Source organism: Schistocerca piceifrons, chromosome X, assembly GCF_021461385.2.
Source record: "Schistocerca piceifrons isolate TAMUIC-IGC-003096 chromosome X, iqSchPice1.1, whole genome shotgun sequence".
In the NCBI taxonomy this organism is placed as follows: Eukaryota; Metazoa; Arthropoda; class Insecta; order Orthoptera; family Acrididae; genus Schistocerca; species Schistocerca piceifrons.
In genome coordinates this window covers 755,596,068-755,622,478 of record NC_060149.1, presented here as the reverse complement: position 1 = coordinate 755,622,478, position 26,411 = coordinate 755,596,068, and the positions used below count along the sequence as shown (strand labels likewise).

At 45.4% G+C, this 26,411-nt stretch overlaps 1 protein-coding gene across 1 annotated transcript in view; it reads right to left on the bottom strand.

Annotated features, from left to right (window-relative positions):
* LOC124721837 (zinc finger protein GLIS2 homolog) overlaps positions 1 to 21,717 on the bottom strand; it is a 127,306-nt gene extending 105,589 nt beyond the window's left edge. The window contains exon 1 of the mRNA XM_047246963.1: positions 21,628 to 21,717. The gene's annotated coding sequence lies outside the window, so the exon portion shown is untranslated. The remainder of the gene's footprint in view (positions 1 to 21,627) is intronic.
* Between the last annotated feature and the right edge of the window lie 4,694 nt (positions 21,718 to 26,411).

Sequence of the window (26,411 nt, the reverse complement as noted above, 5' to 3'; positions counted from 1 at the left end):
AGTTATCAGTTCTAGGGGACTAATGACCTCAGATGTTAAGTCCCATAGTGCTCAGAGCCATTTGAAAGCGCCTAGAACCGCTCGGCCACACCGGCCAGCTCAGAGTCATTTGAACCATTTTAGACTTCAGCTGACGACGATCAAAAATTACATCAAATGCCTTTCCATTCCGGGTAAGAAGAGCTTGCATGGTTATAGTTCATGTTTCAAGTGAATTTAAGACGTGTTCAATAGGACTGAATTAACACAGGAGTTGGCCTACCATGGTAAAAAATGGAAATGAGCGTTTGACATCATTGGCCGGGAGGCCTTCTACGGGGCAGCTCCGGCCGCCTTGGTGCAGGTCTTATTACATTCGACGCCACATTGGGCGACCTGCCCTCCGGATGGGGTTGAAATGATGATGAAGACAACACAACACCCAGTCCCTGAGCGGAGAATATCCTCGACCCAGCCGGGAATCGAACCCGGGCCCGTAGAACGGCAATCCGTCACGCTGACCACTCACCTGCCAGGGCGGACAGCTCACCATGGTGTTCGAGCGAATCGTCACTTCATAGGATGTTGACCATCAACGGATCACAATTGTGACGAGCATTGTCATCTACAAGAAGTAAAGGATCGCAGTGCCACAAATACATGGCTGACTAAAAAGGCAGTGCAAATCGTCCCTGTATTTTCGAGTCACCAAGGAACCGTTTCAGTTACTTCACATGTCCGTACGTCCATAGACGCTGATTTCTACCTGAAAATAAGTTCACCACCACGCTGTTAATAAGTTTCGCTCGGAGATGTCGCCTTGTTTTGTACTCTTCCCACATAAACGTGTCGGGTCTCACTTTCGACGATAAATCATGACTCGTACAAAACAATACGTGATTCCATACGTGAACCTCTATTCACATCCAACGAGTACAGTATTTCGGCATGTGACCTCGTGGACATCAACAGGAGCGCTGATAAACTGATGGCTTGGGGGCTGGCGCCTGCCGAAACATTGTGCCCATTGGAAATTGATATCCAGCCGTACTCCAGTGAACTATTTCGTCATGAATTAGGCCGGAAGAAGTTGAAGAATCACTCCTTTATTCACGATGTTTTTATGTCCAATAACTTCGGTTACAACTGTATCATGTGATTAACAGGACATACAAGATGAGCCTATGAGTATACAGACCACACATATTAATGTAGGCAACTTTGACTGATTTCTTTGCCCTGCTTCCGTCTCCAACGGTCAACGCACCCGAACTGAATTCTGCATTCTTTACCTATGGGCAACAAGTAAGAATAAACAACCATCGTGGATGAACTTACCTGATCTTCGAATTCATCATGATGTTAGGGAAAGAGATAACAGTCGCAACATTACAATTTCGCAATCTCCCGTGAAACCTGCAGCCTCACGCAGTCATTAACCATCTTTCATCCTATCACGAGACGTATTTCCGTAAATTATGTTACTGAAAAGTGTACCATCTCTCACGTGACGAGTGATCACTGGTACCGAACATTGAATTGACTCGAAACTTCAATGCTTGAGCAATTCTCCACCTATCAGTACCGTTCACGTGAGTGAGGTGGCATTTCTTATGTTTCTGGAGTAATACTAAGTGTTGCATTCCAAGGTGCCCCTGACACACGGTTCTTACCAAGATACTAAAGGATATTTAAAATATAATACTTCCATAGATTCTATGACTCCATTGTAAGTGCTACCGGAATCGAATTACACGTGTTTTAAGAGTGCAAGTAATTTATGCACACACATCAAAAAAAGTTTTACATCACCCTGGTTTCCAGAACTACTGGAGATAGACGTTAACTGTGGATATTGTATCACAGACTCAGTCCCTTTGACTGTTCAGAGATGTCACTAAACCTGCCCAAAGATGTAAACCATGTATGAGCAGCGCCTATTAGACGGAGGGGGTCCGACAGCCGATCAGTTCCAGTCATTCCACCAGGAAGAAGGTACACGGCTCATGTTGTCTGCAGTTCAACCATGCCTAGACAGTCAATACCACAATTCGATCATGTCCCTATTGTTACTTTGTGCCAGGAAGAGCTCTCAACAAGGGAAGTGTCCAGGCGTCCCGCAGTGAACCAAAACGATGTTGCTCGGACACGGAGAGAGACAGGAACTGTCGATGGCATGCCTCGCTCAGGCCGCCCAAGAGCTACTACTGCAGTGGATAACCGCTACCTACTGACTATGGCTCGGAGGAACCCTGACAGCAACGCCACCATGTTGAATAAAGCTCAGGCCGCCCAAGAGCTACTACTGCAGCGGATGACCGCTACCTCCGGATTATGGCCCTGATAGCAGCGCCACCATGTTGAATAATGCTTTTTATGCAGCCACAGGACGTCGCGTTACGACTCAAACTGTGTGCAATAGGCTACATGATGCGCAACTTCACTCCCGACGTCCATGGCGAGATCCATCTTTGCAACCACGACACCACGCAGCGCGGTACAGATGGGCCCAACAACATGCCGAATGGACCGCTCAGGATTGACATCACGTTCTCTTCGCCGATGAGCGTGGCTTCAACCAGACAAGTGTCGGAGACGTATTTGGGTGCATCCCGGTCAGGCTGAACGCCTTAGACACACTTTCCAGCAAGTGCAGGAAGGTGGAGGTTCCCTGCTGTTTTGGGATCGCACTATGTGGGGCCGACGTACGCCGCTGGTGGTCATGAAGGCGCCGTAACGGCTGTACGACACGTGAATGTCATCCTCCGACCCATAGTGCGACCACCGCGGAAGGATATTGGCGAGGTATTCGTCTTCATGGACGACAACTCGCGCCCCCATCGTTGAAATCTTGTGAATGACTTCCTTCAAGATAACGACATCGCTCGACTATAGTGGCCAGCATGTTCTCCAGACATAAACTCTATCGAATATGCCTGGGATAGATTGAAAATGACTGTTGAGGAGTGGGACAATCTGGACCAACAGTGACTTGATGAACTTGTGGGTGGTGTGCCACGACGAATACAGGCATCCATCAATGCAAGAGAACGTGCTACTGGGTATTAGAGTTACCGGTGTGTACAGCAAGCAGAATATAATAATTCCAATCCCAAAGAAAGCAGGTGTTGACAGATGTGAAAATTACCGAGCTATCGGTTTAATAAGTGACAGCTGTAAAATACTAACACGAATTCTTTGCAGACGAATGGAAAAACTGGTAGAAGCCGACCTCGGGAGGGATCAGTTTGGATTCCGTAGAAATGTTGGAACACGTGAGGCAATACTGACCTTACTACTTATCTTAGAAGAAAGATTAAGGAAAGGCCAACCTACGTTTCTAGCACTTGCAGACTTAGAGAAAGCTTTTGACAATCTTGACTGGAATACTCTCATTCAAATTCTAAAGGTGGCAGGGGTAAAATACAGGGAGCGAAAAGGTATTTACAATTTGTACAGAAACCAGATGGAAGTTATAAGAGTCGAGGGGCATGAAAGGGAAGCAGTGGTTGGGAAGGGAGTGATACAGGGTTGTAGCCTCTCCCCAATGTTATTCAATCTGTATATTGAGCAAGCAGTGAAGGAAACAAAAGAAAAATTCGGAGTAGGTATTAAAGTCCATGGAGAAGAAATAAAAACGTTGAGGTTCGCCGATGACATTGTAATTCTGTCAGAGACAGCAAAGGACTTGGAAGAGCAGTTGAACGGAGTGGACAGTGTCTTGAAAGGAGGATATAAGATGAACATCAACAAAAGCAAAACGAGGATAATGGAATGTAGTCGAATTAAGTCGGGTGATGCTGAGGGAATTAGATTAGGAAATGGAACACTTGAAGTAGTAAAGGAGTTTTGCTATTTGGGGAGCAAAATAACTGATGATTGTCGAAGTAGAGAGGATATAAATTGTAGACTGGCAATGGCAAGCAAAGCGTTTCTGAAGAAGAGAAATTTGTTAACATCGAGTATAGATTTAAGTATCAGGAAGTCGTTTCTGAAAGTATTTCTGTGGAGTGCAGCCACGTATGGAAGTGAAACATGGACGATAAATAGTTAGGACAAGAAGAGAATAGAAGCTTTCGAAATGTGGTGCTACAGAAGAATGCTGAAGATGGGTAGATCACATAACTAATGAGGAGGTATTGAATGGAATTGGGGAGAAGAGGAGTTTGTGGCACAACTTGACAAAAAGAAGGGACCGGTTAGTAGGACATGTTCTGAGGCATCAAGGGATCACAAATTTAGCACTGGAGGGTAGTGTGGAGGGTAAAAATCGTAGAGGGAGACCAAGAGATGAATACACTACGCAGATGCAGAAGGATGTAGGTTGCAGTATGTACTGGGAGATGAAGAAGTTTGCACAAGATAGGGTAGCATGGAGAGCTGCATCAAACTAGTCTCAGGACTGAAGACCACAACAACAACAACACAGCAATCTGGACCACCACCTCTGAAGGTCTCGCTGTATGGTGGTACAACATCCAATGTGTGGTTTTCATGAGCAATAAAAGGGCGGAAATGATGTTTATGTTGATCTCTTTTTCAATTTTCTGTACAGGTTCAGGAACTCTCGGAACCGAGGGGATGCAAAACTCTTTTTGTTGTGTGTATGTTTGTTGCACTGTAGTCGCCTTCAACGTCATGATGTAATTGGTCTGCTAAGGGGTTGCGTAGGAGGGAGACTGTTTAGTGCCTCCAGTCACTATTATTGACCTGTCATGTCTGGGGAATAGTTTAGTTAAATGTATGACAATAAGAGGAACAATTCTAACGGAACTTCTTGGCAGACGCCCTTGGGTGCGTGCCACCAGGTGCCACAAGGGTGACGGAAACCTAAGTATTTGTAAACGATAACGCCTTCGAAAGTAGCGGACTTCCAGTTATCACTTGACGGACTGCCAAGACTACAGCAAGTGAGTAACACATTCCAATCCGTCAAATAAGTCGAGGGTTGGGACCAAACCCGTGACAGAAAAAAAGCCAGCTCTGGTGATCACGTGTAGATGAATTGTTACAGAACAATAATGAAGAGTGTCGTGTGCAACCAGATCCGAGTGGACAGCATCATTTAGGAAAAGTATAAAGAGTTTGGCCATGGACAGTCATAGCGTCAGTGAGTAGTCAGTAGTAATGGAGTAAGCACAGTACTAACGAAGTTGCCAGGAACTTGGACAATAGTAGTTACGGTTGGAACAGTAGTACTTCATTCACGACTGCAGCCTCTGGATCACGGAGTCCCGGTTTCGATTCCCGACCAGGTTGGGGATTTTCTCTGCCCGGGAACTGGGTGTTTGTGTTGTCCTCATCTTTTCATCATCATCATTCGTGACAGTGACTAGATTGGACTGTGTAAAAAATGGGACTGTGTAAAATTTGGGACTTTGTATGGCCGCTGATAATCGCGCAGTTGAGCGCCACGCAAACCAAACCTCCTCATCATCATTCATCCACGAGACGATAGCACCATTCCGGGCGATATTAAAACTGTCAGAATGAGTATCAATTTTACAAACGTCTTTCACAGGGTAAACATTAATAAATCCGACCAACTGCAGGGACGGATTCCTGACTGAAAATGGAGGAAAAAAGGTCCTATGAACGGAAACGTGCAACGACAACAAATCGTCGCGGAACACAGAACAGAGCTGCATCGCATCCACGTCACAACGGATGATCAAAGTGGTCTCCATGGGATGCAATGCACGCTTCCACACGTCGCATCATGGATTGTCATGCAGGATACACATAATCGTACCTTGGCTTACACTATTTTGGCGGATCACTTGCCTGGAATTTGTCCTAATGTTCGTCTCAGCATCCTGTAGAACCTGGTCCTCCAAATCTGGTGTACGCACAGTCCGCAGCCTCCATGCACTCTCGTCTGTCTGAAAGGACTCTTGATCACACAAACGCCCGAAAAGGGCTTAAAATATTGGAGACTGAAGTAGAATTGCCTTCATTGGTGAGTCCCGCTTCGAACTGAGCTCCTGACGGAATAAAACTGCAAGCTGAGTGATTGGGAATGTATGGAGGATGTGTAACGGCTTCCGATCGAAACTTCTGTTACGTAGTCGAAACAACCTTGGCAAATTATGGGCCTGTCCAATGGAACGGGAATAAAAAAATTCCAGAGGAAGAATTGTAAAGGGCATGGTTCCCATGTATATATTCAGTCAAAGTTATACAAACAAACTATACTGGGAAAGACAGCTGGTAAGTGACTACAAAAACTGTCAAATTCATTTATAGGAACAGCTCGAAATGGAACATGAAAATAGGGTCGAAAAATGTTCCATTGCTACATATGCAAGCGTAAACTTAATTATAACGGTTCCTGTATTTCTGTATTGTTCCAAATGTAATTGTTGCACATATTTATGTAGTGAATTATTTGATGGACCCGGAGGAGATAACAGTTGTCATTCTCTTATTTTGAGGACAACTGTAGTGAGTTCACCAGAGACGTAACGCTATAAGTGTGCCACGGATATCGACCGAAGGTGCACTGCTGTTGCGAGCAGGAAAGAGAGTCGAGGAAAATATTGTTGTCAACATCCTGATTGCGCCACGCAGGCCACAAGGAATCTACAACCGTTGGCCCTATGAGCTTTCTTCATACCACGAATAAATAGCGAAGGATAAACAGGGCCGACGCCATGATTCTGTGGAAATGAAGTAAGTTGTGCCACCGCAAAATGCCTCATCGAATGCCGCAAGAAACGGTGTCGTGCCGGCCGGAGTGGCCGAGTGGTTCTAGGCGCTACAGTCTGGAACCGCACGACCGCTACGGTCGCAGGTTCGAATCCTGCCTCGGGCATGGATGTGTGTGATGTCCTTAGGTTAGTTAGGTTTAAATATTTCCAAGTCTAGGGGACTGATGACCTCAGAAGTTAAGTCTCATAGTGCTCAGAGCCATTTGAACCAAACGGTGTCGTATCGCACTGCTAAAGGAAATATAGCCGTAAGCGTGAAGGCTAGTCCTCTGGCGAAGATACTATTGTCAGACATAGCACTTAGAGCTGTCTCGTACAGCAGCCATTCAATACATGCAATTTTGAGGTTGTGCAGGCATCAGCACAAAATTAGTAAGTGTGTGAACTGCTTAAACAGTGAGGTAGGGTCATACTATTCATAGTATGATTACTATGCTAGGATTTGCCCAACGACGTTAATCAACAGAAACATATCATGTACGCCATAAGATGTTCTCAACACACTATTACATCTCAAAAAAATGTTCGGCACGTTATTTCTGCGACTTGCGGACACGGGATCATTGACAACACGGGCAAGGAATGCCGGGTGTTCAAATGGTTCAAATGGCTCCGAGCACTATGGGACTTAACATCTGTGGTCATCAGTCCCCTAGAACTTAGAACTACTTAAACCTAACCAACCTAAGGACATCACACACATCCATGCCCGAGGCAGGATTCGAACCTGCGACCGTAGCGGTCACGCGGTTCCAGACTGAAACCCCTAGAACCGCACGGCCATACCGGCCAGCAATGACGGGTGTCCTCGAACATTTGACACACTGTATGTGGAGAAGCGAATGTAGCGACGAGTAGAAGATGAACGTGAAATAAGTGTACAAGCAATTAGAGCTCATAATGGCATAAGCTACGCCCTTTTGTGGCCAATTATGCACGAACACTTTATCCATATCACCTACAGCGGGTGCAAGATTTCAGGCTCCAAGACAATGTAATGGTTCTTTATTTACGTGACCATTACGGCACTCCAGCCCCAGTTCTCGATACCAGTAATATCGTACTACTTTTCTGCGAAGTAACAGACATATTTTTATGACAATATTCACATTTGGTTTTATCTATGCGTAGGTACTCCGATGTATCGATATATTACAGTGATATGGTTCTTGTGTGTATTCATTTCTGGGAGGCAGTCATAATCTTTGACTTACTTGTAAGCCGGCCGGAGTGACTGTGCGGTTCTAGGCGCTACAGTCTGGAAGCGAGCGACCGCTACGGTCGCAGGTTCGAATCCTGCCTCGGGCAGGGATGTGTGTAATGTCCTTAGGTTAGTTAGGTTTAATTAGTTCTAAGTTCTAGGCGACTGATGACCTCAGAAGTTAAGTCGCATAGTGGTCAGAGCCATTTGAACTTACTTGTAACCGTTTTGGCCCGAATGCGCACAGAGCAGTCTTTGTTTCAATTTGCAGAAGTTAAGTTGTTATTTCGCTTTGTAAAAGAACAGTCAAATCTTGTGTTTGGTTAAAGTGGAAATAACCTAACTGCGCGGGAGCTAGCAGAAACGGAATTTTACTTCAGCCAGTAGCGAGCCAGAGTGCGCAACCGACCTCCGGAAAAGCTAAAACATCCCTTTGAAGATGTCCCACGTAGATGGGAACGAAACGTTGGGTTTCAGCACGATATTCATCCGAATACGTCGTAATAGCCCGGAATATAAGTGTGACCCAGTATATAACACGATCGGTGAATTGCCTTCCAAAAATGTCATAATTTTCGACCGCAAATAATGTTCTAGGATCCAGCAGCAGCCGTATGTCAAGAATACAATTCATCGCAAACTTTCTCTTAGTTTTTCGTGAACAGGGATGACGTACACTAGAGTCTGACGTGAGACTGATTATCGATAAACCTGAGGTAGGAAAACATATTCACTGTACAAACTAATAGGAATGTTGTCAGGGCCTTGTAACCTGATCAATTTGACTAGTCTTAATTTTTTTCAATTCCGGTGATGTTTATTTATCTCTCATTTGTTAATGTGTGCGGCGCTCAAATTTTGGTACGGTAGTAGCATCCTCACCTCTGAAGGTGCTTTTAAATCTGGAATCCAGTGTTTCGTATACTCTACGTTGGATCAGAACACCTTGGTTTTCAGTTCGATGATCCTTATCGTCAATAAACTAGGCTTTCCGGAGAGAAGATTATGTTTGTGGTACCCTGACATTCCATTTTGTTACAGAGACGTAAAAAGTGGATTTAGGTAGTTGTAGCTCCTGGGGAAAGCCTCTGACGGAATAACTTGTTTACTTCTCGTTGTTGACCCATTCGCGCCATCCTGTTTGCTACTCTGTTCACTCGCACGCACTGTCCGGTGACACACGGAGTTCATTCTGTAGTGTGTTCGGAGACTTTTGGCAACTCATTGTAAGTCCTGTGGTGCAGTTTTTATTTGTTTTCCTTTAATGGACTATATCAGGCATTTTGCGTACTGAACACGTCCGTGACTAATACGTCACGTTTATTAAAACACACTTCGTTAATAGTTTCATTTTGTCCTAGTGTAAATCATATAACTTAACAACCAACGAATCTTGTGGAGTTTCTGCATCCATGAAAATTAAGAGTGTCTCTGGTGTACGAAACAGAAAAATGATTTATTTGTCGTTTGGACGATCACGTACAATCTGCAATGAGTTATCAAAGCTCTACATTCACGTGACATGAAAAGAAAGAATGTGTCAGTGAACAAGGCGAAACTTTCAGCACTCAATGCAGCGAAGGACGCTTGAATGGTCAAAAATTTTGCATTATAGGTGAGGAGCACTATAGTGACTTTCTTAGAGCGATGTGCAGAGTGCAGCTTGTGGTGAATGGGTAGCCAAATCCTATTTGCGGGCACTCCCATGCTCAGAAGACTTTCAACACTCGAAAAAGGGCATCTCGTGCATTGTTCTTGCTGTCAATCAGAAGAGAAGCAAAAAAACCTATGATCTGTTGAGATAAAAGTACGTTACAGAAAGATATTTGAATTCACCACTTTTCTTCCGTTTATTGCGCATATTCTTCGAAATTAAACTTCAGTCTGGAGTAGAATCTTCACTACTCTATCATGACTATAGTTCTCTAAAAGTGGCCTACGTTTATGTGAGAATTATTACGGAATAGCCCGTCATTGTGGTAATCCCTGTTTCGGGTAAACTTGACATACTAAATAGCAGCGATGCATTGAGCATCAACGAGATATCAACCTTTGGCAAACTAAGTAACGTTCTGTAGATAAATACAGAATTGGAGAACGATGACGTACAAATCTTAAAAATGGTTCAAATGGCTCTAAGCACTGTGGGACTTAACATCCGAGGTCATCAGTCCCTAGACTTAGAACTACTGAAACCTAACTAACCTAAGGACATCACACACATCCATGCTCGAGGCAGGATTTGAGCCTGCGATCGTAGCATTAGCGCGGTTCCGGACTGAAGAGCCTAGAACCGCTCGATCACCGCGGCCGGCTACAAATCTTAGCCCTGGCTTCATTTTCTTGGGACTTTGTTGGCAAGGAAACTGCGGAAATCGCTCTGGTAACTGGTTTAATTAATTACGATGGAGATCTATCACTCGAAAGTTCCTGTAACCTGGATCACTCCCCCCTTCAGTCACTAAAATGACATCGTATTGTATCTACGCCGATCAACACGCAGTGTTCGTTATACGCGAACGTGCCACGGCTTTAGTAATAGAATGCTGCAGTTTCGACAAATCTGACACTGTATTTTTTTGACGTTTTCTTATCAAATTTAAAATTGCATCCATTCAGAAATTCAGGCGAGACGTGATTGTTACTTTCTCCGATATTTGGACTGAAAACATTCTTGCTATTGTCAAGGTGATTCGGTAGTTAACGTTTGGGCAAATTCGTGTCTGTTCGTTCTTTGAACATGCCACACATTACTCGAGACGCCAAGAACAAGTAAAAGAACGGTATACTGGGAAATCCAAGGCGCATACATCACAGATGACACAGTCGATAAACAGCCACCCTCAGGATAGAATTTTATCAGTCCTAAAACTAAATGATCCTAAGATAAAATTATACTAAAAACCATGTAATGTCTGTCAGTGACAGCTTCCAGAATGAAACAGTGCATCCACAGTCAGTATTCAAGTTCAACCAATGGAAGAGGAAGGGTTCAAATGGCTCTAAGCACTATGGGACTTAACATCCGAGGTCATCAGTCCCTAGACTTAGAACTACTTAAACCTAACTAACCTAAGGACACCACATACATCCATGTCCAAGGCAGGATTCTAACCTGCGGCCGTAGCGGTCGCGTGGTTCCAGACTGAAGCGCCTAGAACCGCTCGGCCACACCGGCCGGCCAAGAGGGAGGGGATAGATAGGTCATGAAGCTACTGGACTTTCTTCGGTACGTGGGGAATGTTTCTTTAAGGTTAGCCAAAATCGCGGAGAAACAATAATTGAGAGCGATCTTCGTCTCATCGACCAAGACGAGAGTTTTTCCGGAGACTGTGACGGATGATCTGAAGTGAAAGGTGAGGATCTAAAAAATTTAGCGCGAATGTAAAAAATGACATATATAAGTCAAACTATACAGACGGTACGAGAATGGTGCAATGGATATCAGCGGCAATCTTTTTTCTTAAGCCAGGTAAATTTGCAGTGACGGAACATTGAATTTTCTGTGCCCACTTAATGAATTATGGAAACTCTCATACGTGACCACAACTTCAGCCTTTTTGGAAATGGTGGTAAAGGAAGCGGCAGAAATACATCTGGCAGTCGAACCTAATCAACCAGGAACAAGAATTTCACTTAGTCCGTTCATGGAAACCGTTTCTATCTAATATTCGATCTCATAGAAATTTCCGTTCAGAGTTTTCGCTGCTTGGCAGTCTGACGTATGCCAACAGTGTAATGAAGATCCATTTGTCATGCAATCGTTCCAGGCTTACGGATTTAACCGAACATCTCTGTGCATGTTTGCACTGGGTGCTAGTGCAATTTTATATCCAATGTATTTCTTGTTAAACCGTTTAAATTTCATCTGTGACGATCGTTGTTTCGTCATCTTTCATGCATGCCCCTTGAATTTAGCGGCATATCATTGTTTCACTTGTTCTTCGCTTCTCAGTGAATAAACAGACACGAAGTATACTCTCAGACGTTAATCACGGACTTGCCCTAATAATGGTTGGAATTTTTCCAGTTCAAGTATTGGAGGAAGAAATAACGATTTCCCTGCAACATGCCTAAAAATATTTGCAATATCTCATGATATTAATTATTAAGTTCTGCGATTCTTAATATCTGTGGTCCCATGCAGTTTCTCCCTCACAGCAAATACAGCCGTCGAGGTCTACACTGCATAGACAGCCTCTGACTCGCGCATAAGAACATTTGGAACACGTCATATCGTTTCAGTAATTACGAGGCGATATGAAGTGGAACGAACACGCAGATCAACCGTAGGGAAGTCGAACAGAAGATTTAAAAATGGTTCAAATGGCTCTGAGCACTATGGGACTTAACATCTGAGGTCATCAGTCCCCTACAACTTAGAACTACTTAAACCTAACTAACCTAAGGACATCACACACATCCACGCCCGAGGCAGGATTCGAACCTGCGACTGTAGCAGTCGCGCGGTTCCGGACTGAAGCGCCTAGAACCGCTCGGCCACCGCGGCCGGCAGAAGATTTAACATTTTTTGGGAGAACTTTAGGAAACTAAAGTGCATCTTTTAAGCAACGGTACCCTAGACACCAATGACACCTAGTTTATAGTAATGCTCCATTGTTTGTGCGTGTTATCAAGTAGGTCACAAGGAAAGACGAAGAAGGAAATCAGAGACGGACTGCTAGGAACGTTACAGGTCGGTATAGCCCAAATGGAAGTCTAACAAGCCGGCCGGTGTGGCCGTGCGGTTCTAAGCGCGTCAGTTTGGAACCGCGTGACCGCTACGGTCGCAGTTTCGAATCCTGCCTCGGGCATGGATGTGTGTGATGTCCTTAGGTTAGTTAGGTTTAAGTAGTTCTAAGTTCTAGGGGACTGATGACCTCAGTAGTTAAGTCCCATAGTGCTCAGAGCCATTTGAACCATTTGAAGTCTAACATAAATACTCATGGAAGGGAATCGCTGGACAAAAGCCAACGTTATTGTTGTGAAATTCTGTCAGATAAATTTAGAGAACGAGCACTGTAAGAAAACTGTGTAACAGTTCTTCTGCCTCCATTGTATCTAGACACTTATTAGTGGACGTTAGTATTTTGTGCGTCACCCGCGCCTTTATGATGACTTGAATACTATTGTGGAGGTGTCTCAATGTCTGTGGAGGAATGGCAGCTCATTCTCCCTCAAGAGACGAAACCGTGGAAGGTAGTAATGTTGCACGTTGGCGTCTGAGGTGAAGATGATGTTCTAGCCCATCTCAGAGGTGTTCCATTTCGTTCAGGTCGGGACTCTGGATAAGCCAGTCAGTTTCTGGAATAGATGCTTCTCCGATGTTGCTTTACGACAGAGTGAATTTCCACGCTGATACAGTCATCGTCTCCGACCCGTACTTCTACTGTACGCTGTGCACAATCCCGTAAAATGTGTTCACACCCTTCAGCATTTAGCGTTTTCTTATGCGCGATAAGGGGACCACACACTAGCCAAGAAATACAACACCATACCTTAGCACCATCTCCTCCGTACTTCACAGTTGGCATCACACACGACGCCAGATAACGTTGTGCAGGCATTCGGCAAACCCAGACCTTTCCAACGGACTGCTACAGGTTGCAGCGTGATTCATCACTCCATATTACTCGTTTCCAGTCAACCTCCGTCCAGTGGCGTCGCTTTTTACACTACCTCAGGCTTCGCTTAGCAGTGACCACACAAATGTGTGAAGGAGCTGATCGACCATTGCTCCCATTTCTAACTGCCTACTCACAGTCACTGTGTTATCTGGACTGCCGGTTGCACATTGGAACTCACGAGTGAGTCTTTCTACAGATTTCATACGATTTTTCTACAACCATCCTCCGCAATGCTCAACGGTCGCTCAATGTCAGTACATGAGGTGTGCCTGGTCTTGATTTAGCTGTGGTTGTTCTTTCGGATATCCACTTCACAATCACATCACCATCAGCCAACTTGTGTCGCTTTAGAGCGGCTGAAATGTCCCTCATGAATCTGTTACTCAAGTGACAACCAATGAGTAGAATACGCTCGAAGGCGCTGAACTCTCCTGCCCGACCGATTCTACTGTTACGGCTTCTCTACTGGCAACACAATACTTTCCACCTCCTTTTATACCGGTAGGCCCACCCCTTGTGACATCTAGTGGTCAATTACGCATTACATAGGAGTGCCCAGATACCTTTGACCAGGCAATGTATCGTCACGATAAAAAGGTTGGACACGCTTGAGTGCATATAAGGATGTATCATTCCAAACTTGGGTGATACATGAGAGAGTGGCTAATATTGGTACGAGGTGTTCTCCATCATGCAGGCTTGCGGTATAAACTGTCGTGACACAAGCCGTGGGATACTTCCTAATATCGTGTCGGACCTCTTTTTGCCAGGCGAACTGCAGCAGATCGACGTAGCATGGAGTCAACAAGTCCGCTACAGAAGTGTTGAGCTGCCTCTTCAGCCGTCCATAATTGCGAGAGTATTGCCGGTGCAGGATTTCGTGCACGAACAGACCTCTCCATGATGTCCCATAAATGTTCGAAGCGTTTCATGTTGAGCGGTCTGGGTGGCCAAATAGTTCAAATGGCTCTAAGCACTACGGGAATTAACATCAGAAGTCATCAGTCCGCTAGACTTAGAACTACTTAAACCTGACTAACCTAAGGGCATCAGACACACCCATGCCCGAGGCTGGATTCGAACCTGCGACCGTAGCAGCAGCGCGGTTCCAGACTGAAACGCCTAGAACCTCTCGGTGGCCAAATCATTCGTTTGAATTGTACATAATGTTCTTCCAACCAATCGTGAACAACTGTGGGGCGACGACATGGCGCATTTGGTTCAAATGGCTCTGAGCACTATGGGATTTAACATCTGAGATCATCAGTCCCCTAGAACTTAGAACTACTTAAACCTAACTAACCTAAAGACATCACACACATCCATGCCCGAGGCAGAATTCGAACCTGCGACCGTAGCGGTCTCGCGGTTCCAGACTGAAGCGCCTAGAACCGCTCGGCCACAGCAGCTGTCATGGCGCATTGCCGTTCATAAATATTCTATCGGTGTTTTGGAACGTGAAGTCCATGAATGGCTGCAAATGGTCTCCGTAGCCGAACATAAGCATTTCCATTCAATGATCGGTTCAGTTGCACCAGAGGACCCAGTCCATTCTATGTCAACACAGCCCACACCATTATGGAGCCACTACCAGCTTCCGCAGTGCCTTGTTGTCAACTTGGGTCCATGGCTTCGTGGAGTCTGCGCCACACATGAACCCTACCATCAGCTGTTACCAACTGTAATCGGGATTTGCCTGACCAGACCACGGTTTTCCAGTCGTCTATGGTCCAACCGATATGTTTACGAGCTCAAGAGAGGCGCTGCAGGCGATGGCGTGGTGCTGCCAAAGGCACTTGGGCCGGTCGTCTGCGCCCATAGCCCATGAACACCAAATTTCGCGTCAATGTCCTAGCGGTTATGTTCTTCGTACGTCCCACATTGATATCTGCGGTTATTTAAGGCAGTCTGTCAGCACTGACAATTCTACACAAACGCCGCTGCTCTCAGTCGTTATGTGAACGCCGTCGGCCGCTGCATTGTCCGCGGTGAGAGGTAATGCCTGAAATTCGGTATTTTCGGCATGCTCTTGAGACTGTGGATCTCGGAATATTGAATTCCTTAACGATTTCCGAAATGGAAAGTTCCATGCGTCTAGCTCCAACTAGCATTCCGCGTTTGGAATCTTAATTCCCGTCGTGCGGTTATAATAACGTCGGAAACCTCTTCACGTACATCACCTGAGGACACAAGACAGTTCCGCCAATGCGCTGCCCTTTCATACCTTGTGCACACGATACTAGCCATCTGTTTGTATGCATATCTCTATCCCACGACTACCGGCCGGTGTGGCCGAGCGGTTCTAGGCGCTTGAGTCTGGAATCGCGCGACCGCTACGGTCGCAGGTTCGAATCCTGCATCGGGAATGGATGTGTGTCATGTCCTTAGGTTAGTTAGGTTTAAGTAGTTCTAAGTTCTAGGGGACTGATGACCTCAGATGTTAAGTCCCATAGCGCTCAGAGCCATTTGAACCATATCCCATGACTTTTGTCACCTCAGTGTTTAACTGTAGGCGCCAAGGTCGCTAGAACGTATGCCACTGAAATACTCGTATCAGTAAAAAAGTGGCTCGAACCTTATCATTTCCTCAGAGTTAGGGTGTACAAATAAAACCCAAATGGAGGGAAGAAACGAAACACAGTTTAGGTGATGACGCGCACAGGAGTGAATCGCTGTTGGCACAGGAGTCGTCTGTAAGTGCGAGCGGTACTCCGTTTGTGGGTCAGTGACCAGATGCAGTAGCAGGACTCCAGTAAAAAAGCAGCTGCCGCATCTGCTCCTCTCGCGAACAGGGCGCCTCAACAACTCCACACATCTTGCCATACGATTAACTTCCTGCTGTCATCTGTAACTGAGCAGCATCTAGCGGCACTAAGTGCCGCACGCAGTGGTTTCAGAAACAACGTACCGTCAACTTCGAGGTCGTTAGAGATACGACAGAAGCTCAGCTGGACATGGGCAAGGGAGGAAATCGCTTGTGGCCTTCTAAGCAGAACCGCCTTGGCATACGCTTTTCACGCTTGATGGCGACCACGGAAAACAAGAATCACGATTAATGGTCAAATATTCGCGTCTCGCCCCTCCCGAGTACGAGTCCTGTGTCTTAATCGTTACGCCACAATGCTCAGTCACTTCTTATACACATACAATGAACGACACATACAATGTACGGAACACCTTACTCTATGAGAAAAAAACAGAATGAGTAGTTATGTCCGATACCCTTGGTTCAGGGATAAATAAAGCTATTTCTAAATGACACTGAGTCGTTCTAATTCGGGTGGAAATGGTTCAATTTTGCGTCAGGCGTCACTCACTTAGGTTTATCGTAGTTTCCCAAATCACTTCGTTGTATGCCGTGGAATCTTGGAAGATAAGACCATGGAAGAACACTTACAAGTTGCAACAGGTCTACTAAAAGAGACTGCTTACACTACGCTTGTCCGCCCTATCCTGGAGTATTGCTGTGCGGTGTGGAATCCACCTCAGGTGGGCTGACGGATGACATCGAAAAAGCTCAAAGAAGGGCGGCTCGTTTTGTATTATCGCGAAGTAGGGGAGACAGTGCCACAGACATGATACGTGAATTGGAGTGGCAATTATTAAAACAAAGGCGCTTTTTTGTTGCGGCGGGACCTTCTCATGAAATTTCAGTCACCAGTTTTCTCCTCCGATTGTGAAAACATTCTGTTGGCACCCACCTACATAGATAATGGTTCAAATGGCTCTGAGCATTATGGGACTTAGCTTCTGAGGTCACCAGTCCCCTAGAACTTAGAACCACTTAAACCTAACTAACCTAAGGACATCACACACGTCCATGCCCGAGGCAGGATTCGAGCCTGCGACCGTAGCGGTCGCGCAGTTCCACACTGTAGCGCCTAGAACCGCTCGGTCACCCCGGCCGGCTAGTGAGAAATGATCAGCACAATAAAATAAGAGCAATCAGGTCTCGCACAAAAAATTGTAAGTGCTCGTTTTTCCCGCGCGCCGGACGAGAGTGGAACAGTAGAGAGACAGCTTGAAGGTGGTTCACTTAACCATTTGCCAGGCACTTTATTCTGAATAGCAGAGTAGTCACGTAGATGTACATGTAAAATTCCCTACTGGGCGGTGGTTCACTTGAGCTAGTGCACCGACTCCAATAACCTCGTTATTGACGGGACTTCGAAATCTAGAGTTCCATTTCCCGATATACCAAGAAAACATTCAACTGCGGGTTACAGAAGCATAACCATAACGGGCGTCGTGACTTAACATCAACTAGACTCGCCAAACTGACAGCTCGTATTGTTGTGAAACTAGAAAGAATTCTATTACTTTTCTATCGTAATTAACAGCACTACATGGTGTTATTACCGGAAAGCGTCTATCTAAGGAATGAACGACTCGGAGGACTCAGTCGTACGTTCTGAATGTCTAACCTTCGTCTTTCCTGCCACAATGACGAGAAGAGAATGTAAATACTGTATGACACCTTTGATTAGGATATGCCACTGGATGGATTCAACCGCCTGCCGGAAAGGATATTCTTCATTCCTTCTGGGTAACTGAGAGCTGTTTCGTGAGTGTATTTGTAGAGTGCAGGTGAGTGTAACTGATACATGTATAATGTACTGTTATGTTTCTGTTGGATGATGATGATTAGGATGATGACTGATGATGATGATGAGAGAAGGTAGAAGGTGCGCATAGCACTAAGGGGCCCGCCGAGTTAAGCGTCCCCATCGCACGGACAAATCACCATCAACAGTGCAACATGCATGGTGGGTCAGCGGTAAAGCGCGTATCTCGCAATGGGAATGTTGCGGCATCGTATCGCTCTGGAACCACGGGAATTTAACCTGGCCTTCACCTCTTACCGACGTGAAAATTCGCACAGGAACGACACGTGGTTAGGATTCACCGTTCAAATGTAGCCCCTCTCTCGTCAGCTGGATAACGAGTAGATTAGGGACACGCAAGTCGCCCAATTAGCGTCCGGTCGGAAGATTTGCACTCGACCACTGATCCACACGAAATTGCTATACTTCATATGACCCTGCGGAAAGGTTTGGTGTTTAACCCAGGACACTGGTGCAAAGACTAGTAATGAGGAACCTTATTCCACCACTTCTCCTCCCCTTGCCGGCCAATACTTCATCCACCGCCCGGATTTGGACCGGTTCACTTTATACTGTATTTAAGGGTGTCCAGCCAGCTCAATGATTCTGCACAATACTTGGGCAAGTGTACAAGTGTTTTTCACACATTAAGAACGACCATCTTAAAGGTCTGGAACTCAATCAATCTGAAACGACAAATGGCCGGCCGGAGTGGCCGAGCGGTTCTAGGCGCTTCAGTCTGGAACGGCGCGACCGCTACGATTGCAGGTTCGAATCCTGCCTCGGGCATGGATGTGTGTGATGTCCTTAGGTTAGTTAGGTTTAAGTAGTTCTAAGTTCTAGGGGACTGAAGACCTCAGATGTTGAGTCCCATAGTGCTCAGAGCCATTTGAACCATTTTAAAACGACAAATACCGCTCGAAGCACGTGCGACCTCCCGATATGCTGAATAATCGAGGCGTCAGACCTATTGCACACCCGAAAATATGTCAAGTTTCCTCGTCAGAAAAATTCTCGGAAATTATGTGGTAGTAAGATAGAAAATACGCGAAGTAAAAGTGGCATTTTCAACGGAAGCACCATCTGTCACCAAGAACCGACGGCGTGCTAGAGCGGGAATCACAGTCAACAGGCACTGAAATTTATCATTGCGGCTCTCTTAGAGTGTGCCGTTAAATTCTAAAGTTAGGAGAGATCTCGAAATTTGCAGTTGGTTATCCCCGAAGAGCAGCTGTTTGAGTATTGTTATACTAATGACAAACAACTGAGCTAGTTTTACTCGCCCGTAACAATATAGCGATAGAGGTAAAGAAATTCTCTACGGCTGGTCACCTCAGTGGATACGTTCTTCGTATTACACTCTCCAAGGCGCCACGAAACGTACTCGCAAAGCGAGTCATGGCAGACGGTACGATGGAAATCATGGAAACTAAAAGTAAACATTCAGAGGAAACAGAAACGGAAGGTTTCGAGATTTGCTTTTCACAAGGAGGTGTTGCATATTAATTAAGTGAAAAGCGCACAAAGTGGTGACAGGAACGAAATGAAGTTTCAGAAATGTAAACCAGCTCATTCTCATATCCTGAAACTCTGGTAATCAGTCGCACCTTGGGGAGTGATGTGAGGGTGTAAGATATAACATCAGTAACTCGAGTGAAATGTATATGTAAAATGTACATTTAAAAGATGCAGCTGCAGTAGAAACATCGAGCTAATGCTTCTATAGTTAAATAACCATCATCAGATAAGCAGACGATATTTTTCTCCGTAACGATTCTCTGCTATTAAACCGTCAATCTTGCGTCGAGTATTTACATATATATATATATATATATATATATATATATATATATATATATATATCGTTATTACAGGGTGCCTCCAACGTACTTTGTTGCCAGTCGGAGTTCATCTTTATGTTTAAAAACATTGTAGGCACCATCTTCGATTATCTACGTAAGACGATGAAACACATCAGCGTCAGCTGTAAAGAGAAATAGACAGTAAAGTATAAAAGCATCGATCAACTAATTTAATGTTTAGTGATTTCCATTCCTGGGATTTTTGGAATAGTAGTGTCTCGGAAATAACTGACAATAGAGCTAAAGTTGCAGAGGCGTCTTCCATCCAGGGTGGCCCAGTGTATCAGTTGTTACCCTACGTTGGCTTCCTCGTAAAATATCCCGTAGATCACAGTCAAATACAGTAATTTCGACGCTACTTCGGTGTTACGGTGATTCGAAATTATACTCTAGCTCCGTTGGACAGTTACACAACACGGAATCTGCAGTTACATAAATCATTCTGGCATTCGTCTGAAGTGATTTAGTCTATTGTCATAATGACTGCACCCTAGATCACTAATTTCGGAAACATTTCCTATTCCCGTTTTTAATGTTTCGTAGAAAACTGAGTAGCCTGAGGCACGGGTTAGAACCCTACATTCGCATGTAGGAGGGGCGTGTTTCAGATCTCGGTCCTGATTTAGGTCCACGTCTCACGAAAACTGGAATGGTTCATTCGAAAAGTGCACGGTGGCTTTCCCATCGACTAATCGTCCACCTGAACTGAATAACAATTTATAATTACCTTGCCATCATCGTAAATTTATGTCTAGTCTCTATTACTTTACACATGTGATAGTAAGTAACCAACTACAGGCAAGAGTAGAGCACACAATTCAAGTGGTTCATCAACCAAAGTCGTCCACTTCACTATACAAATAGTTGTTGAATCTCCCATAGCTTTAATACTACGTACCGTTATAATCTGAATGGGGAGGCTGTTATTTCTATTGTTAATTCGTCGTATCGATAATTAAAGTGCCAGCCAGAAGCACCAGAAAATTCCCGAAGAAAATCGCTGGACAAAGATCGAAATGTGCAGTGATCTGAAGAATATGACCCAGAAGATTTTACCTTCAGAATGTCAGCGGCTAAGTTGGACAGTTGGCAGCGATAGAAGAAATTTAAATGGGGCACTGAAGACGCTAAAGAAAAAAAACGAAGAGAAACCCGACCGGTAATGGCAGGAGCTTAAGAACACTTGTGTCTAGTTGCACAGCGATCCTTATAGAGCGAGGAAATAGAAATTAATTTTAGCAAGTAAGGAAATAAAGGCAGAAATAAAAAAAATGGTAGATAAGTATGAATGCGTAAGAATTCACTGAAATGAAATGTGTCACATCATCATAAATAAGTGTTCCGTGACGAATATCCTCTATCACAGTGGCGTGTGTCTTTCAAATCCACAAATGATGCGCGTTGTACCTACCCAGTCTAACTAAATCACAGCAAAATGGAAATCAGGAGCCGTGCCAGCGAACGCGTCCGGATCTCTCGCGAATAAAGTTGACAGAGTCGTAGATGGCGAGTCGATTGTACGAGGTGAAATCGAAACGGGCGGCTGCGCAACGGCGTTGAGATCGAGGAAAACAGTGACGCGCGAAACGGCGGTGTGTCGGCGGACGATGGCAGCAGTAGAAGCGGCTGTGGCGGCGTACTCACCGGCAGTCAGTCCATGCCTTTCCGAGAGTTCCGTTCGTCGGCAGAGACGCACATGTACTGGGGCAGGCGGGCTCCCCTCCACGGCCGCTTAAAAAACCGGTGCGCGCGGCGCGCCGCGGGCCAGGCCCCCGCCGGTTGACAACAGGTGTTTGAGCCGGCGCAGCAAAAAACACGCGCCACAACAAATGCCATTGTTACCGGCCGGCCAGGTGACGCCCGCGGCCAGCACCCAGCATCACTGTACTCTCATTACTGCTCACTAGTGCACATCGTGACAAATTCTCATCTGTTTACACGTTCGTGCATTAACTTGTGGAGCATAAGACCCTGCACATGCTCAGGTTTGTCTGAGCAGACTATGTTTGTAGCGACCGTCTGCAGATTTCGTTTGCAGTATTCAGTTCCCACCCACACCTTACAACCACAATGCAGCTTTCGAGCAATGCTGAATCTGTAGTCTCAAATTCCAGAGTATTTTCTAGCCGTGGCCAAATTAAGTACAGTTGCTTGTACGATAATTGAATCTGTAGCCTGAAGAAGGGATCAAGCGCCAAGAAATAGGTTTTGTTTTCTCCAAACGTGTTCACATTTAGGTGCACATTGCGAACTACAAAAAAATGTTTCAAATGGCTCTAAGGCCTAAGCACTATGGGACTTAACTTCTGAGGTCATCAGTCCCCTAGAACTTAGAACTACTTGAACCTAACTAACCTAAGGACATCACACATATCCATACCCGAGGCAGGATTCGAACCTCCGGCCGGCTGCGAACTACAAAACGGGAACAAAAACCATTCATATGCCGGCAGAATAGGACTTCGATATATTCGAGTTCGTTCACCCTCAACGATGGTGGTCGTTTCTACAGCTCAGTTGCTTAAAGCCTTGCATTTTCAGCGCATCAGAGTATCGTTCTGAAATTAATGTAGGACGCCTGAATTTGGATATTCTTCATTAAATGCAAATGAGTAATACACTACTGGCCATTAAAATTGCTACACCACGAAGATGATGTGCTACAGACGCGAAATATAACCGACAGGAAGAAGATGCTGTGATATGCAAATGATTAGCTTTTCAGAGCATTCACACAAGGTTGGCGCCGGTGGCTACACCTACAACGTGCTGACATGAGGAACGTTTCCAACCGATTTCTCATACACAAACAGCAGTTGACCGGCGTTGCCTGGTGAAACGTTGTTATGATGCCTCGTGTAAGGAGGAGACATGCGTACCATCACGTTTCCGACTTTGATAAAGGTCGGATTGTTGCCTATCGCGATTGCGGTTTATCGTATCGCGACATTGCCGCTCGCGTTGGTCGAGATCCAATCACTGTTAACAGAATATGGACTCGGTGGGTTCAGGTGGGTAATACGGAAAGCCGTGCTGGATCCCAACGGCCTCGTATCACTAGCAGTCGAGATGACAGCCATCTTATCCGCATGGGTGTAACGGATCGTGCAGCCACGTCTCGATCCCTGAGTCAACAGATGGGGACGTTTGCAAGACAACAACCATCTGCACGAACAGATCGACGACGTTTTTAGCAGAATGGACTATCAGCTCGGAGGCTATGGCTGCGGTTACTCTTGACGCTGCATCACAGACAGGAGCGCCTGCGATAGTGTACTCGACGACGAACCTGGGTGCACGAATGGCAAAACGTCATTTTTTCGGATGAATCCAGGTTGTGTTTACAGCATCGTGATGGTCGCATCCGTGATTGGTGACATCGCGGTGAAATCACATTGGAAGCGTGTATTCGTCATCGCCATACTGGCGTATCACCCGGCGTGATGGTATGGGGTGCCTTTGGTTACACGTGTCTGTCACCTCTTGTTCGCACTGACGGCACTTCGAACAATGGACGTTACATTTCAGATGTGTTACGATCCGTGGCTCTACCCTTCATTCGATCCTTGCGAAACCCTACATTTCAGCAGGATAATGCACTACCGCATGTTGCAGGTCCTGTAGGGGCCTTTCTGGATACAGAAAATGTTCGACTGCTGCCCTGGCCACTACATTCTCCAGATCTCTCACCAATTGAAAACGTCTGTCAATGGTGGCCGAGCAACTGGCTCGTCACAATACGCCAGTCACTACTCTTGATAAACTGTGGTATCGTGTTAAAGCTGCATGGGCAGCTGTACCTGTACACGCCATCCAAGCTCTGTTTGAGTCAATGCCCAGGCTTATCAAAGCCGTTATTACGGCCAGAGGTGGTTGTTCTGGGTATTGATTTCTCAGGATCTATGCACCCAAATTGCTTGCAAATGTAATCACATGTCAGTTCTAGTATAATATATTTGTCCAATGAATGCCCGTTTATCATCTGCATTTCTTCTTGGTGTAGCAATTTTAATGGCGAGCAGTGTAGCTATTGATATAGCAGCTGTTCTAGATGACTTAAAAGTTGCGAGGTGCCGGGGCAAGCAGTGTATTTAACACTAAATTCTTCTAGAATCTACACATGTAAATGATGCTCTAAGCCCCCCCCCCCCCCCCCCCTATTCTAACTCCGACTTTTGCTGTTGCACATAGATTAAAAAATATACGCGAACTGACTGTAATCAACCCTGCAAGTGGAGTAGAAAAGAGTTTGGCACCTGCAATAATTTAATTTGATAAATAAGTTAAATAAAGGAAGGTTTCATTAACGTAGTGAGAAATGATGGGTTGCTCTACCGCATGGGCGGGCAAATGTTGCACGCGGCTCATGAGCGCAATCGTCGAACGGAGCAGTGGCGACAGCCGGCAGTTTGCCGCAGTGTAGTTCCAGGCTAAGCTGCGGACGTTGAAGCGAAGCGACCACTACGTAGTGAATTTCAGTAACCGGAAAATGCAGAGTGAATCAAGGAAACGGAGAATTGGAGATTTGCTATCTTTTAAAAAGGAATGGGAGAATCATTTTTTCTCTGTGCAAAAACGTGAAAATTGGAAATGTATAATATGTGACAGTATTCTCGCTGGTCAGCGGAAGTTTAATATTGAACGCCATTACAATAAATTTCAGTATGTTGCCGTTCTTAGTGCAATAAAAGAGGAATTTCTCAAGCGATTTGGGGATATATCTTACTTATCCCAAGGTTTTGAATAGTTCTCGAGACAATCTGCTGTTTCTGTAGATGATATTCATCCCAGTTTGCAAATGGAATAAATAGGTCTACAGCGTAATTCTCGTCTGAGAGACAGGTACCTTTTGGCAAGACGTGTGGTGGATTTTTATCACGACTTTCCACAGCAAGTTTCCTCGTCTCCATCGTGAAGCCGCGAAGATAATGTCAATGTTGGGCTCGACATACTTTTGTGGGAGATTTTTTTCTGTTATGAAAATTAATAAGTCTCGGTTAAGAGTAAACATCAGTAATGAAAATTTGCGTAACTGTTTGCGTTTGTCTGTATGTAGAAATTTTGTTCCAGACATTAAACGTATTGTAAACTCCACCTGTGATAATTAAATAAAACGTATCGTAGGTAATAGGTACTCTTTCAAACGATGATTACTTTCAAGCACTCCTACTACCCTTATTCCTTCATTCAATAAAGCAGGCCAGGAAACAAAACGCATTACAGAGGAAGAAGCAGAGAGACGGTATGGTGGGGAGGGGAGAGAAGCGGGTGGCTAGCTTGCCCCTGTGTGCACGCAGAACACCTGTTAACTGCACAAGTGCATGTGCACCGCACACGTGCAGAATTCCTGCCCGCCCCTGCTCTACCGATTAACAGAATGAAAGTTCTGTCCAAAATAACAATATCATTTATTAAGACTAAACACAAAATAATAAACAAAAACACATGAAACATTTATAATACATCAAATTGGCTCAAATTGGATACTCAAACAAACGCTGTGAAGGTGAAGTTGTCCCTAAACTAGATTGTGAGGTTTATGACGAAGTGGTATGTGGAGCCAATTCCTTGCCACTCAAATCTTAAGAGAGACACACAGCTAACCCCACATTAATTGCTGCTACCCAAGACAGAACAAAATTAGAAAAAGACGAACAGGCGCGCTCTGCTGAGCTCTGATTATCACCTAGGAAAATCCCTATCTGCGGGTGCTGCGGACGTACATTACCAAACTGTCTTCTTAACTGCCAGAACACGATCTGGCGTACCGGAGGCGATGGCTGGTTGCTTCGACGTCCTCGACCGAAAAGCGAGAGCCGACTACCCTAGAGCACCCGTACATGCCGAACACCGAACATTCCCGCCCCCACGACAGTGGCTGTGGTTAAACGTTCCAATCAGCAACTCGAAAACCGGCGGAAAATTCCACTCCATTGCCGGAGCACTACCATTCCACCAATGGAGATTCTTGGAGCCAATTTCTGCGCTAATTTTGCTACGTCACGGAGCTATGCCCTGAGCAAGCCAATCACAGTTACTATTTTGCAGAAAGCGCGGGAATTTTCCCGCCACAACTGCCTGGGTACACAAGTCATTCCCACGCCTCGCTGGTAGCCCGCCAGAAAGTGTTTTCGCTAAGTTTCTGCGAAGTAACGGAACCTCTAGCCCAGCCGCTACTTCAGGCCCCTCCGGGCGTGTCTTTCGACAATGTCGGCGTCTGGAAAGCATTCACTCGACTCCCTCACACCCTTTCAAAATCAGCAGAGCCCGCCTGTCACCGGACCACCCGGGTGACAAGAGACGCTGCGTGGGAAGTCCGCGTGTGAAGGAATAGCAACTTTCCACCACATGCAATTAGAGAGGAGAATCGTAAGATAGAAATATGAGAGGGGGCTCATGCCACCTCTCAAAGTGTGTTAGTTCGGAGT